Below are 14,618 nucleotides of genomic sequence, written 5' to 3'. Positions count from 1 at the left end.
GTCTTGAAAAGCCTTGTTCGTTCAAAATCTGACTAAATAAAGCATCTGGGCTGGAATACACAAATAAATCCACTAGGTTGCATGACTCTTTTAGTGTAATCTATAAATCTAAGCAAACAATATAAGAATCTCTAATATTCAAAGGTATCCCTAATGTCTCTGGATGCCTGTAGATAACTGAATCTTACTGCCAGTGATTACAGTAAGTCAGGACATGCAGGTTGAGTGTAGTAGACACCTACAATTAGGTGTGTGAACTTGAATCCTGCCATAGGCTCACTCTTAGTCACTGGAGAGATATAGGCACCTGTAGAGGGTGGTTCACCCTTTTCTAAGATGGAGAAAAGACAGTAGCTAATGTTAAGGCAGAATATCTTACAGCATCTCAAGACAGTGCCAAGCACTGAAGTTGAGGTAACTGAATTCAACGTCTGAAGTAAAGTGACTGAATCAGACAGTGGGCTGTGTTCAGCTGCCCAAACTTTGGTATTTAGTGTCATTTTAGAAGCCATGTAGATATGACAGACAACTTCTGGGAAATCCCCAGAGTTTTGAAACATAGCTGAGGCCAGGCAAGATAACACATGATGCCTGAAACAATAAGGATGTGATTCATTTGCCTACATATAGACATTTAGGGTTATTTTAAGTACTGCAGGATGTCCTACCTAGCCCCCATCTGACACTCCAGAAGGGTAGTCTCCCATAAGTGCTGTGTAATACCTGTCAGTACCATGCATATGTCAAATCTGATACAGCAAAACTGGCAACAGACATCCATGTTTCGGCAACAAAATCCTCTCTTATATGTCTGCACTTCAAACTTCCCTGAGCATGTGAAGATCCAGCCTTGCAAGTTGTCACCCACATAGCACAGAACCGCAAGTATCAGCCAGCTAAGGCACAGAGCAGTATAGTGCAGTACGGTGTGTAATCCAAGGCAGATAACCCTCATCCCCAGGCAGAGCTCATGGCTCCATGAATGCAGACATTTGTTCCTTCTTGCAAATAATCCAAGCTTGCTCAGCTTTCTCTACTCTTAGTACTGAGGACATACCCAAAGAGGATGCTCAGACCCTTCTGGTGGATGTACAGCATATGAGTTAAGATCTGCACCATGCAGATCTTTCCTAATGACATTTTTTGTAAGAGACGGAGAAAGGAAGGTCTGGCTTTGCATACAGAAATTAAGTTCCATTTGTGACTGAGCCACAAACTTCCTGCATTTGACAAGCAACTGTTATCCTCTTGTTTCCTCCTATCACATCCTGCAATTAATATTACTTGCCCTTTTCTGAGATAACTTGGGGTGGACACATTCACTGATGCTTATCAAATATGTCCAGAAATATCTTTGCCACTGAAATTTTTAGAATCCTCAGGGGTTCTTGCCAGAGGGACAACAATCACAGTTACCTCCTGACAATACTGAACATTTTCACTTCTCTTCCACCCCTCTGGTCCTTCTTTTTTCTTTCTGATGAGCACCAAAAAGCCTCTCTTAACCTCCACAAATTCAGCCTTCATCTAATGACAAAGAGTTCACTTACTTTCTCTTCCACACTTTAGCATTTGGCATTCTCTTCCCCTTGCCCTGACTCTGACTGTATTCTACCTTTTCTCAGTCTGTCTTCACAAGTGTGTCTTTCCCCAGCATGAGAAACCAGAGAAAATTGCACAGAAACCAGAGAGATGCTACAGAAATTCCCTGTGAAGAGAAGAAAAGAACAGAAAAGACTAACTCTCCCGGAGCGTGCACCAGCTTTGAACACGCTATTCCCTTCCTTCACCCATTTCCCTCAGCTTCTGCTACACTTGTTTATCTTAACAAGGCTAACTTTTAGTATCTCTTTGATTAATTAGTTAAATAAAAATAATTAAAAGAAAAAGGAAGAATTAAAAAAAATGAAACTTTAATATGGCCATTCAATAATCATAAGATAAACAGGTACTTCTAGGACACGGTACGATTTTGTTTAGATGTTAACTTCAGGATGAAATGAAACATGTCCCAAAGATGCCTGTTAATTTCCAAAGTCTTATGAAAGGAGTCTTGCTCAAATGTAGATGCCTGTGTTTAATTAAGTTAATTCCATTTCAGGTACCTAAATGACTTGGAGAATGTGGTCTTAATGGTCTTTGTAATATTCTTTTCTTCAGAACTTTTCATCATCTTTCCTAGTAAACTTTGGTTTTAAGTGAATTCAAAGGGCATATGACCATATATGCCACTAATTCAGGAGACGGCCACAGCTATAATGTTGTGTAGACTGCAAATACTTGCTTTTTAAAAAGAAACAAAACACAATTTACAGTAGCATTGTCTATATTTCTTTCTTATACTGTAATCACATGACTTAGTTTTGGCACAGCAGTTCTTTAGATGCGTAGGTTGATAGATTAAGTTTCATGTATTGTGTGTGTCTATTAACATAGGATATCTGAAAAAAAAAGGTTCAGCTATTACCTTTATATGCATAGGATTTAGTGTGACGATGGAGACAATATTACTTCAGAAGCCATTTGGAATCATGTCCAGGTACTTGGCAGCAGGGTATGTTTTTAACCTGTACAAGGAAAAGAAATTTCTCTCAAAGATTTTGGGGTTTCTCAATAAAACTGGAAGTACATTATCCATAGAAATAATTATTAAGGTCTCCGACTGTGGTAAATTTGTGCCTGAACATTTCTTGTTCATGGTATTAAGACAAGGCCTTTTTGTGGGTGGCAGTTCAAAAAGATTTTGGGCTTTTCCCTTCCTGTGAAAGGCCACAAGGTGTAATTCTGCACTGCCATTAACAAGGGCCTACGTGTGTTCATAGAGATGTTAAAAAGGTCCACAGAAGCTCTTTTGGTCCTTGGAGCCCTCTCTTTCTCCTACAGATTGATGAAGGACATAATAAATAGCAAATACAATATTGGGATTCAGGTTTGAGTGGACACCCTGGCCTTGGCCATAAGAGGAGATGTGACACTTTAGTTCTCAGGTCCTTTCATGTGATAACACGTATACCACCACAGCCAGTGAAACAATGACTGAATTTCCAACCAAGTTGTCTTGAGTCAGCCCCAAAGACCTGAAGATTTGTTCTGCTGTGCAATGCTTGGGGAACCACAGGTGCTGGAGCAAAATGCATACGCGCTGTGAACACAACTGTCCTTGCCTAGGGCATTTTCTTCTCTACTCTGAGTCATGGAGAGATAAACAAACACATACAGGGATATAGAAAAACAGAAATACAGTTTTGCAACAGAATTTTCTTCCACTCAGATTCCTTGATAGAATTAATTTTTAATTCCAAGTTTACTTTCTTAATAAAGTACATTACTAGTCTTAAACACAAGACTTTGCTGTTTCTGTAACAGACTCTTGCTTTAGACCACCTCAGGGTTTGATCAGGCTAAAGGCTAGACCATACCTAAAAAATCCCTTTGGGAAGAAGAGAAATGAGAGCTCCACCAGTCCAGTGCAGCATTCAGTGAAGATACTGAATTTTGGAACATACCCATGGACATACCGTTTCCTTAAATGATCCCTCTTCCACAAAGGGTAAGAAATATATATCGGACTTTTATAAAATTCCACAGAACGCTCCTTTTCTATCATCTTTTCCAGGCCCAAAATGGTTATCACAGATGTTCCCTTCCATGACATCTAACATGTTCTTCTTGACATTTTTTAATCAGAATTGATAACAGCAGGTATGCTGGGAATTAACTGTACCGAAGATCTAAATGAGGCCTTATAGAAAAGCATACAAGGATATTGTTATACAACCTTGCTATACTGCTAAAATAGTGGCAAGCAACATCTCACCCTAACCATGGAAACACTTCTTTCAGATAAACTATGGAAATTTAATTTCATTTTTAGTTGCTTTTTTCTGTATGACTGCCTAATAAAGTAGATCCTTGAAATATAATCCTTCTGAATAAATGCACTGTTGCTAAATGCGTTTGCTATGGCAGAAGTCTGAAGTTACTAAATAAAGGAGTTGTTTAACCTTCTCCTAAGTCATGCCTGCTTAGAGTTACTGGCTTTAGTACTCTGGGAAGAGCTACAGAATAGCCTGGGGTTTGTGCTCTGTGTGCAGAGGTTAGGGATGATGGAGAGGGAAGAAAGAGCCATTGACTCCTGAAAGAACCGGTATTCTCTTCAGGATGGAAGCACTGTGCCTCAGTGATTGACTTTGCAACCAGTATATTCCTAGAGATACATAGTGGAGCCTTCAGGCTGCTGTTTTCCAAAAGTTGTGCTTAATGGCACAATATTTCCATCAGTTTACTGGTAAAACTGAGGCCTTGGGAAACACAAAACTGAGGTAGAAGTAAAAGCTGAGGCATCAAGTTTCTTTCAGGATTATTAATACATTTTGGATTCTCAATAATGGACTCAAAATATTTATCAAGCATGTGATCTGAGGTTACAGTGTTCACAAAGGAATTACCTCCCTGAGATAAATGCAGATGATACACAGAAAAGAGCACACTTTTGTTCAGGGTAATAAAAAAATTATATGCTCGAATAATTGAGAACATTTTCGTCATATGGAGCATGAGAAAAGAATGTGGCCGATTGTGTCTAAAATATCAGTGGGAAAGCTGCCAGAAGGCCTCTTTGGCCTTTAAGAGCAGTGCATTTATTGACTGTTCCATTTGCATAACAGGCATGAAACTCCAGATGAGCGTTTGGGCTTTCGGTTTGTGGTGGGCAGGAATATGACACTGCTCCACCCATTTATAATGCAGGACTGCTGAACAGAAGTGATTGTATGGTTGAGAAGGTGAAATTTCTCTCTCAAATGTTTTGACATCTCTAATTCAGGTGTCTGTTTTAATCAGTGAACAGGGATGTCATCCAAGGTTGGTCTCTAAGTAGGGTGAACCTGGAGGTTACCTGCCACTTTAAAGACTAAAAATGAATTTTTAGATTGATAAATTTAGCTGAGATTAATCCTAATCTATGATAACAATTATTTTTTCCTCCACTGGAAAAAATGTAATTCTTTCTACATCTAATTCTCATCTAATTTTTTCTACAATCACAAAGTGGAACAAAACAAGGAACATCTAGATATTTGGAAACTGCCTCCCACATACAGGAGTATTCCGGCAGAGTGGGGTTTCAGAGCCTTTTGTGGCATCTGGACTAGGTCAGACTCTCTTTGTAGCCAATAAGAACAGAACAATACTTTCAGAAGCTAATTTACTTACGATAGGTGTCTAAGGAGAAGAGAAAGGTATCTCTTACTCTCTGTTGATTATTGAGAGACTCTAGACAGCTATTTTGTGCTAGATATGTATTGTCTGGACATCTAAAGACAGGTGAGGGGAATCTGAAGAATGATTCTTTATGTAGTTTATTAATGCTTTTTGTTCGTACTGTGATAGCCTCTGGGACCCTGTTCTGTGCTAAGAAACTGTTTTAGAAGATGCTGTACAAATGAGAACAAATGGATGCTTTTCCTCCTAGAGGGTGTATAGCTATCTAACAGACAAGATAAAAGAGGGGTACAGATAAACAGGGATAACAAATGGAGACCATAAGGACAAAATAAAATGGTTTTGACCTATTTGTAAGACAATATCCACAGACTAGAGCTAGCTTACTGCACTGAAATGCTTTGTAGGCATCAAAGCAAAGAAGATCCAGAGACAGCTCTGCAAATGTTTACTGACCACTTTCCCATAACAAAATTAAAGCTGCTGAAAATTTACCAACTAAAAGGTGAAAGTCATCACCAGGGGCTGAGGAAGTTATGGTCAGAATCTGAAGAGTGGGTGAAACACGAATTTCAGGAGACAGAGAGGGGCTCTACATATCTGAAAAATAGAAACAAGTAGCTTATGACTCAGGAGATGGAGCTGGCATGAAAATTTTAAGAAAGATAAGGGATTTTATTTATATTAGCAATGCCAGGCATACAGACACATTATAAATGCTTGAGACTTAATGTGATTTACTAGAGAAGTGAGGTTTAGATAATCATGTTTTCAGTGTGCGTGACCACATTGCTTCCTCAGTGGATGTGATTTATTTCATCAACCTTTAGACATCTTCAGTATAGAAGTCTACAGCTGAGTTAGTTGCTCGAGGCTTTATTTAGAGAAAATGAAGTAAACCAGACATTTGTAGGCTTTTGTGGATATAATCTATTTTAGATAAGTAATACAGGATGAAATGATTCACATCCTGGAAGTGTCCATTTTTCTCCATATGCTATCAAGGGAGATGTGCCTGACTAGCTTCAATGACATCAAAGAAGTTAATTTCCCAAATTTAATGAAAATGACCAGCCAGGCATAAAAAGAAGACATTTTCGGGGTGGAGGAGGCTAGTAGATCAACTTTTACTAAACATTAAAGAATTTACATGTCTTTCTTATTTTAACAGTAAGCCTAATACTGAATTTTCTGATTAAGAATAACAAGGCATTTCAGTTCAGCATAATACTAAAATGAATTCTGAAAACAAAACAATACAGAGTAAACTGAGGAGAGCTCACCAAAAAAACCAGTTGTTTCCTCTCAAGGGTCAATACTGGGGCCAATAATATGAGACCTTTTCATTAATCACCTGGGTGATGGGACAGAGTACACCCTCAGCAAGTTTACACATGATACAAAACTGAGTGGAGGGGCTCATACACCAGGTGGTTGTGCTGCCTTTCAGAGGGACCTCAACAGCAGAAATGGACCGACAGGAACCTCATGAAGTTAAGCAAAGGGAAACACCAAGTCATAGAATCATAGAACCATAGAATCATAGAATGGTTTGGGTTGGAAGGGGCCTTAAAGATCATCTAGTTCCAACTCCCCTGCCATGGGCAGGGACACCTCCCACTAGACCAGCTTGCTCAAAGCCCCAGCCAACCTGGCCTTGAACTCTTCCGGGATGAGGCATCCACAGCCTCTCTGGGCAACCTGTTCCAGTGCCTCACCACCCTCATAGTAAAGAATTTCTTCCTAATATCCAATCTAAATCTACCCCCTTTCAGTTTAAAACCATTACCCCTTGTCCTATCACTACACTCCCTGATATAGAGTCCCTCCTCATCTTTCCTGTAGGCCCCCTTTAAATACTGGAAGGCTGCTATAAGGTCTCCCTGGAGCCTTCTTTTCTCCAGGCTAAACCACCTCAACTCTCTCAGCCTGCCTTCATAGGGGAGGTGCTCCAGCCCTCTGATCATCTTTGTGGCCCTCCTCTGGACCCACTCGAGCAGGTCTATGTCTTTCTTATGCTAGGGGCCCCCGAGCTGAATGCAGTACCCCAGTAGACCCTGATGCCCTGTTGTCCCCCCGAATTGTGTCCCTGAGGAAGAATAGCCCCATACATTAGCACATGCTGGGGACCAACTGGCTGGAAAGCAACTTTGAAGAGAAAGACCTGGGGGTCCTGCTAGACAGCAAGTTGAATATAAGCCGACAACGTACCTTGTGGCAAAGGTGGCCAATTGCATCCTGGGCTGCAGAAGACAGAGCATTGCCAGCAGGTCAAGGGAGGTAATACTTCTTCCCCTTCACTCAGCAGTAACTGGAGTGCTGTGTCCAGTTCTGGGCTCCCCAGTACAAGAGAGAAAGGAACATACTGGAGCAAGTCCAGAGAAGAGCTACTAAGATGACTAGGGATTGGAGCATCTCTCATATGAGGAAAGGCTGAGAAAGCTGGATCTGTTCAGCCTGGAGAAGAGAAGGGTCAGGACGAATCTTATCAGTATGCACAAATATCTGGTGGGAGTGTGTAAAGACAATGGAACCAGACATCTCAGTGGTATCCAGGGAAAGGATGAGAAGCAGTGGGCACAAATTGAAATACAAGAAATTCTATTTAAACTTGAGAAAAAACTTTTTTATGGTGAGGGTCATCAAACACTGGAACAGCTTACCCAGAAAGGTTGTGGAGTCTCCATCTTTGGAGACATTCAAAACCCAACTGGACTCAGCCCTGAGCAGCCTGCTTGAAGTGACCCTGCTCTGAGCAGGAAGATGGAACTAAATGATCTCCAGAGGTCCAATTCCAACCTCAACTATTCTGTGATCCGGAGATCAACATAACTAAGGCCTCCAGCAAGAACAGAATTCTGTGAGAGGGAAAATTTTAATTGAAGATAAATGAGATCTAAAGTCTGGAAATGGAAGGCATGGAAATTCAAACTAGAAGTGCTTTATGAAAACAAATGTATAGTATCATTGGCCTCTAATAGGAGATTGAACTCTAGAGCCAGAGAGGCAATTTCTAAGCCTGTGTTTATACAATGCATGTTTTTGACAGTCAAGATAAAACCACTTGATATAGCCACCTTTTGTCATCCCTGATACACATTTTAGCAGTTAGTTTTGCTTCAGAATCTTGGGGGGGGGGGGTGTGTCAAGTCCCCTGTGCACAGGGAGGCAGTGGTCCTTCCGCTAGAAAAGCTTTAGTAGAAGTCCTTCATATACAAGTTAAAGCCAACAAACAGGAGGAACCGGAGCTCCATGCCCATTCTGAGAGTTATGATATCGTATCATAACCAAAGAGCCCAGTACAGGCTAGGATCTCTGTGGCTGGGGAGCAGCCTTGCTGAAAGGGACATGAGGGTCTTGGTGAACAAGACGAACATGAGTCAGCAGTGTGTCGCTGCAACAACAAAGGCAAATTGGATCCTGGGCTACATCCTTAGAAGCTAGCAGAGATAAAGACTCCATCATCCCACTCTACTCATTGCTTGTCAGGCCGCATCTGGAGTACTGTGTCCAGCTCTGGTCCGCACAGTTCGAGAAAGATGCGAACAGACTGGAGAGGATCCAAAGGAGGGCCACAAAGATGATCAATGGGCTGGAGAACCTGCCCTTTAAGGAAAGACCGCAGAAATTAGGTCTTTTCTCCCTGGAGAAGAGAAGTCTCAGGAGGGACCTCATCACAGTATTCCAGGACTTAAAGAGTGGCTACAAAGAAGACGGAGGCTGTTTCTTCACAAGGAGCCACATAGAGAAGGCAGAGGACAACAGGTACAAGTTGCACCAGGGGAGGTTTCACCTCAACATAAGAAATAAATTTTTCACAGTGAGAACAATCATTCACTGGAACAACCTCCCCAGGGACATGGTAGAGTCCCCATCGCTGGAGGTTTTCAAGATGCGATTGGACAGGATGCTAGCTAATCTTATCTAGGTTCCCTTTCCCATGGAAGGCTGGACCAGATGATCTTTTGAGGTCCCTTCCAACCTGGGCTGTTCTATGATTCTATGATTCTATGATAAACTATAGGAACAATTTATGAAGTGTCATGACAGAATCTCTATTCACAGAAATGTTATTATGGAATAGGATGCTCTGAATCATTCACTCACGTTTATAGACAGCTCTTACACTTGAATGGGGAGGTGATTCAAGAGGTCTCAGTGTATATTAAGCAGAGATGAATGACACGAGCATAATAGGATAAAGTCTTTACCTTAAGATCCATGGTTCACTGATCACCTGAATACAACCTTTTTCATTAGTAATGGTTATGATGATTATGTTAGTAACACTTGCTTTCTCATATAACAATTAGAGGTTCCCACTGTAATTAGTTAAACTGTCATATCTGTCAACAAGTAAAGTAAGACAAGTCTCATTTGATGCCTTTCCAGTGTAAATAATATAAAAATCACACAACCTTAGAACAGTTTTGGTTGTACAGGACCTCTGAATCTCATCTGGTCTAATACCATGTTCAAAGCATTGCCAACTTGAAAGATAGATTATGTTGCTCAGCACCTTGTCCAGTTTTTAATATCTCCAAGTATGCAAAAACTACCACCTCACTAGTAAATCTGCTTCAGTGCTTAACAAGCCTCACTGTAAAAATTGTTTTACCTTATATCTAGTCAGGGTTGCAATCTGTGGCCCTTACCTCATGTCTGTGTTGTAAAAGAGACCATCTCTGCCTTTCCCCTTTCCAACGCAGTGGCCCTTTGCCAGGCTTACTCCAGTTTGTTAATGTCTTTCTTGTACTGGGGACTCCAAAACTGGACACAGTAGTCCAGACACAGTTTCAGAAATGCTGAAAAAGTGGGTATAATCGTTATTCTTAGTACTCGCACTAGGTAGTGGCTAACGCAGTGCAGTACGTGGTTAGCCCTCACTGTTGGAAGGGAGCACTGTTGACCTATGCAACTTGTCGTCTACCAACAACCCTCAAGTGGTTTTGTCAGAGCTGCTCCCTAGACAATTGCTCTCTCCCAATTGTTTACTTTCAGATCTTTTCTGTCAAATCACTTCTTCAGCTTTTTGAGATTCATCTGAATAGCAGCCTTATCATCCTGCATATTGACTGCTCCCTGCAATTTGGTGTCACCCCCAGACTTGCTGACAGTGTGTTCCTTTCCATGTAATTACAAACCAACAAATCACACCACTACCATTTTGTCTGGTAGCGCCAATATACTGGTTTCCCAGGTAATGAAAAGCAAAAGATTGTTCTGAAAGCACACTTCACAAGGGACTAGGGTAGGAGTTGAGTGACTACAAGGAGGGAAGATCTGAATTTAAGTAGAAAAATAACAACATTTTATATAAAAGCAGACAATGACAGCTGCTCTGGTCAGCAATTACTTGAGACTGAATGTGGACAGAAACGGTCAATGTGCACACAAATACCCTTCTGATTTGGCAGTATTTCCACCCATTTCACCCATTCTCATCTTACCTCATGTACCCGGAAATGCCGAAACAAATATGTGCTTTAATGTTAGTGCACACAATAATCTTTTAATCTTTATACAATACTGGGTAAAAGTATCGATTACAGAAATATCCTTGTCTCATTCTTTGACTTTTACACTATGGGATTAATGTAAAGAAGCCATAGCATGAACAGGAACTTGGCCCAAGACTTTTTGGCCCGCCATGGAAAAATCAACAGGCAAGATTCCATCTTGGTTACAACAACGTCAATTGGAGACACCTCAGTAGCCAGCTGAGTTTATATGCATTGCTGGAGATTAAGATCAAGTCTTACTACAACTAGATGCGTCAATCATTAGCAGAGAGCCTTTGTACCTGGCGTTCACATTGACTGCAAATTTCACATATAAGGAGCAATACATACAAACCTCATTTCAGACTATTTCATCTCTTCCAGTACAAGAAGTAAGAGGAAATAAAAATGGAACACAAGCAAACAACCTCCTTCTTGGAAGAATGTGCACTTGACAAATGCGCTGTTCTATCTGGTCACTATTTGAATCTTATAATACCTGTGACGCTGAGTCACCTTGTCCTATCAGGAAACAGAAGAACTATAAATCACCCTCCAGTAAAGAACCCCGGTCACTTCCACAACCACCTGAAGAAGGACGGAAGAAACTTCTGATCTTCCTGGAAACAAAGGGTAGGTTTTACACTGATTTGTTTGCTTAAAGTATTGCAATTGTTTTAATGTATTAAAATGCAACCTATTGTCAGAAGACTTCTCGAACAATTTAGGACAGTCACAGAAAGAGGATTTTATTCAGTGAGAAGTAAGGATTACATAGGCAATAGTGTAACGCAAGCTGGAAAAAAGGGAGATAAAATTGATGAACAACCAAAAACAGATGAAAAACTGCCTGTATGCAAGAAAGCAGTATCTTGGCAGATTATATGTACACAGAGAAAGAAACAGAGACAGACTGACCATATTGAATTGGATATATATTCAGTTCAGTATATTCTGTTGCTATATGGAGCTATCACCGCTTATTTTCAGAGTGAGGAAATTGCAACCTTGTGCAATTTACCACTCTTGTGCAAGGTGGCTGCTAAGTAGGACTTTGTGCAACAATGTTGTACAAGTGAAATGACAGCTTGTATTATACCATTTCAGGTCTTTTTCAAGGATAATAAAAAATAATGGGGATGTTCTTTTGTAATAGATATTCGATTGTATGAATAATTTAGGATACACTTTTTTTTTAGGAAGAGAGATGGGAAAAACATATTCACACAAGTTTGCTAAACTCATACAAACTAGAGATGCTAAAGCACCATCTTTCAGTGGCAGATCCCTGTACACAGATGGAGTTGCAGGAAAGTCAGTAAGACTTGGCACATGTCCTGATTTATGTTTGACTGAGGGGGAACAGGGGAGGGGGACAGAGAGACTGATTTTAGGACCAGTGCCTAGAAATTAATGCAGAGCAATTAAATTTACATCTCATAAACTATAAGCATTTGGTTGAAATCAGTGGGATTGCCAAAAGTATGTTAATATCTTGGAGCAGGAAACCCACTGGGTCTTAAAAAGCATTCCAATGGCATTGTGAAACTTGTATCATGTATTAAATTACCAATTATATTTAATTGTAAGTTAATTCATAGAAAATATTACAGTGAATGAATACTTTGCCCATGTCTTTAAGTTAGTTTCTTCACTTTGGTTTGCAAAATAGAAAGCTTCACAATTTCAATGAAGAGTTATTTTTCCTTTGAAACAGAGAATTTATTTTTACATGTTTTAGGTGCAAAAAGGGTTGTTTTCTATTTGCATATCATCACGTTTTGCACTCAAAAACATACTTTTGTGTGTAACTTGAGTGCAGCTAAAAATAACCCCCACCTCTATTTGCTTTCTAGTTAGAAATTAAGTGAAAAGAATAATTTTTCATGTTAATGGGAGTATAATCTTTTATTGCTAAACACCTAGGTCATATACACTGCAAAGTTTTGTAACGGCTCTGAGAAATAAGCGGTAGAAAAGTTAGTAAGAAAAAACTTCTGTGATCCTAAAGCACTTCAAGGAGGCATAGGTGATGTCAAAACTAAACATAAGTGACATAAGGCAATACCAAGAACAGGAAATCAATGACTTATACTGTTAATTACCAGTATGTTTTCCTTCTGAATTAACTAGATCTTTCCTCAACTACAAGTGCTTGGAATAAGGCACCCTATCTTGAAAGCTGTGAGAGTAATTGTACAGATGTGGCCAGTCTGTCCGGTTTTTTGGCCTCTGAGCTACAGCTGCCCATAGTCACAGTCCCCTTCAACGGGCTTTGCTCTTCAGCAGAGCTGGAGCAGCATCCTTGCCTATAGGCTGGGGACTGTGGTCGCCTCCGCTGCGATGTAAGCGAGCTGGTGAGGAAAATGGGCCTTGCTATACCATTTGGAAAAGGGTAGTTTTTCTTACCCACATGTTCTCCACAAGCCGGAGCACCTCGTGTTTTACATAAACTGGTTGCCTCGAGGTAAAGGGGATTTGCTGAATATGAAAAGATCAGCAAACCCTATTGGCCTTTCCCCAAGAATAAATTAAAACTAAAACCAGCAGCCCCTCAAAACCAAATAAGAAGTTAAGCTAATAATATATCTCTGTGGTAACATGCCCGTAAATTCCCTTGGAGTAGGAAGCTGGGAAAAATGCCAAAATAAGTAAATTCCACTCTAGTCACCTGCTTGCGGGCCCAAGGTAGCTAAGCAGAAACAAGCTGAATGTAACTCCTGTGACTGACTGCAATCAGACACCTGAACTTTGAAGTGACCTACTGTCATGGTTTAACCCCAGGCGGCAACTAAGCACCATGCAGCCGCTCGCTCACTCCTCCCACCCAGTTGCATGGGGGAGAGAAGTGAAAAAATAAAACCTCGTGGGTTGAGATAAAGACAGTTTAATAGGACAGACAGGAAGGAAAATAATGATAATGATAATGATAATAATAATAAAATGACAGTAATAATACTAAAAGAATTAGAATATATAAAACAAGTGAGGCACAATGCATTTGCTCACCACGCGCCGACGGATGCCCAGTTAGTTCCCGAGCCGCGATTTGCCCCTCCCAGCCAGCTCCCCCCAGCTTACATACGGGGCGTGATATCATATGGTATGGAATATTCCTTTGGCCAGTTTGGGTCAGCTGTCCTGGCTGTGTCCCCTCCCAGCTTCTTGTGCCCCTCCAGCCTTCTTGCTGGCTGGGCATGAGAAGCTGAAAAATCCTTGACTTAGTATAAACACTACTTAGCAACAACTAAAAACATCAGTGTGTTATCAACATTATTTTCCTACTAAATCCAAAACTCAGCACTATACCAGCTACTAGGAAGAAAATTAACTCTATCCCAGCCAAAATCAGGACACCTACATTACCTCCTGGATCACTGTAGTGGGATGGTATGGTGCTTTGAGCCTCCTAAGCAGGTAAAGTCTTGGAGTCCAGGGTCTGGTGGTTGCTTCTTCAATTAGAGAAGGCTCTCATTTCTGTTGCCATTCCACACTACCTGTAATATAATCAAGAGCTGCCTTTAAAAAAATAAAAACAAAAAAAGCTTTCTGAAATAAGTCTTTCCCAGGAAGCCAGTGCTGGTCCATTTCTGGTCCAGCCAGCTCTGCCCTGCTCGCGTGCAAGGCTTCGCAGTGCTGGTTATTAAGGGTTTTAAATCCTGACTCGGACACCTAAGTGTAGAGGTCTGCACATGGGCTGAGTGTCTAATTCCCCTTTCAACCAATGCAGTCCAGTCAAAGCAGTCAATGGGGATTAGGGGAAGTTTCAGACTCACACACACACAGAAAAAAGCTAAAAGCAGCATCCCATCCCAGCCATTCCACAGTGTGGCAATGAGCAGAAGGCTTCCTACAGGAAGGGAAGCATGAATGTCCTCCTGCACTGTGAACTCA

This window comes from Gymnogyps californianus, chromosome 3 (assembly GCF_018139145.2).
Source record: "Gymnogyps californianus isolate 813 chromosome 3, ASM1813914v2, whole genome shotgun sequence".
NCBI lineage: Eukaryota > Metazoa > Chordata > Aves > Accipitriformes > Cathartidae > Gymnogyps > Gymnogyps californianus.
Note: the sequence above shows the minus strand (reverse complement) of the source record.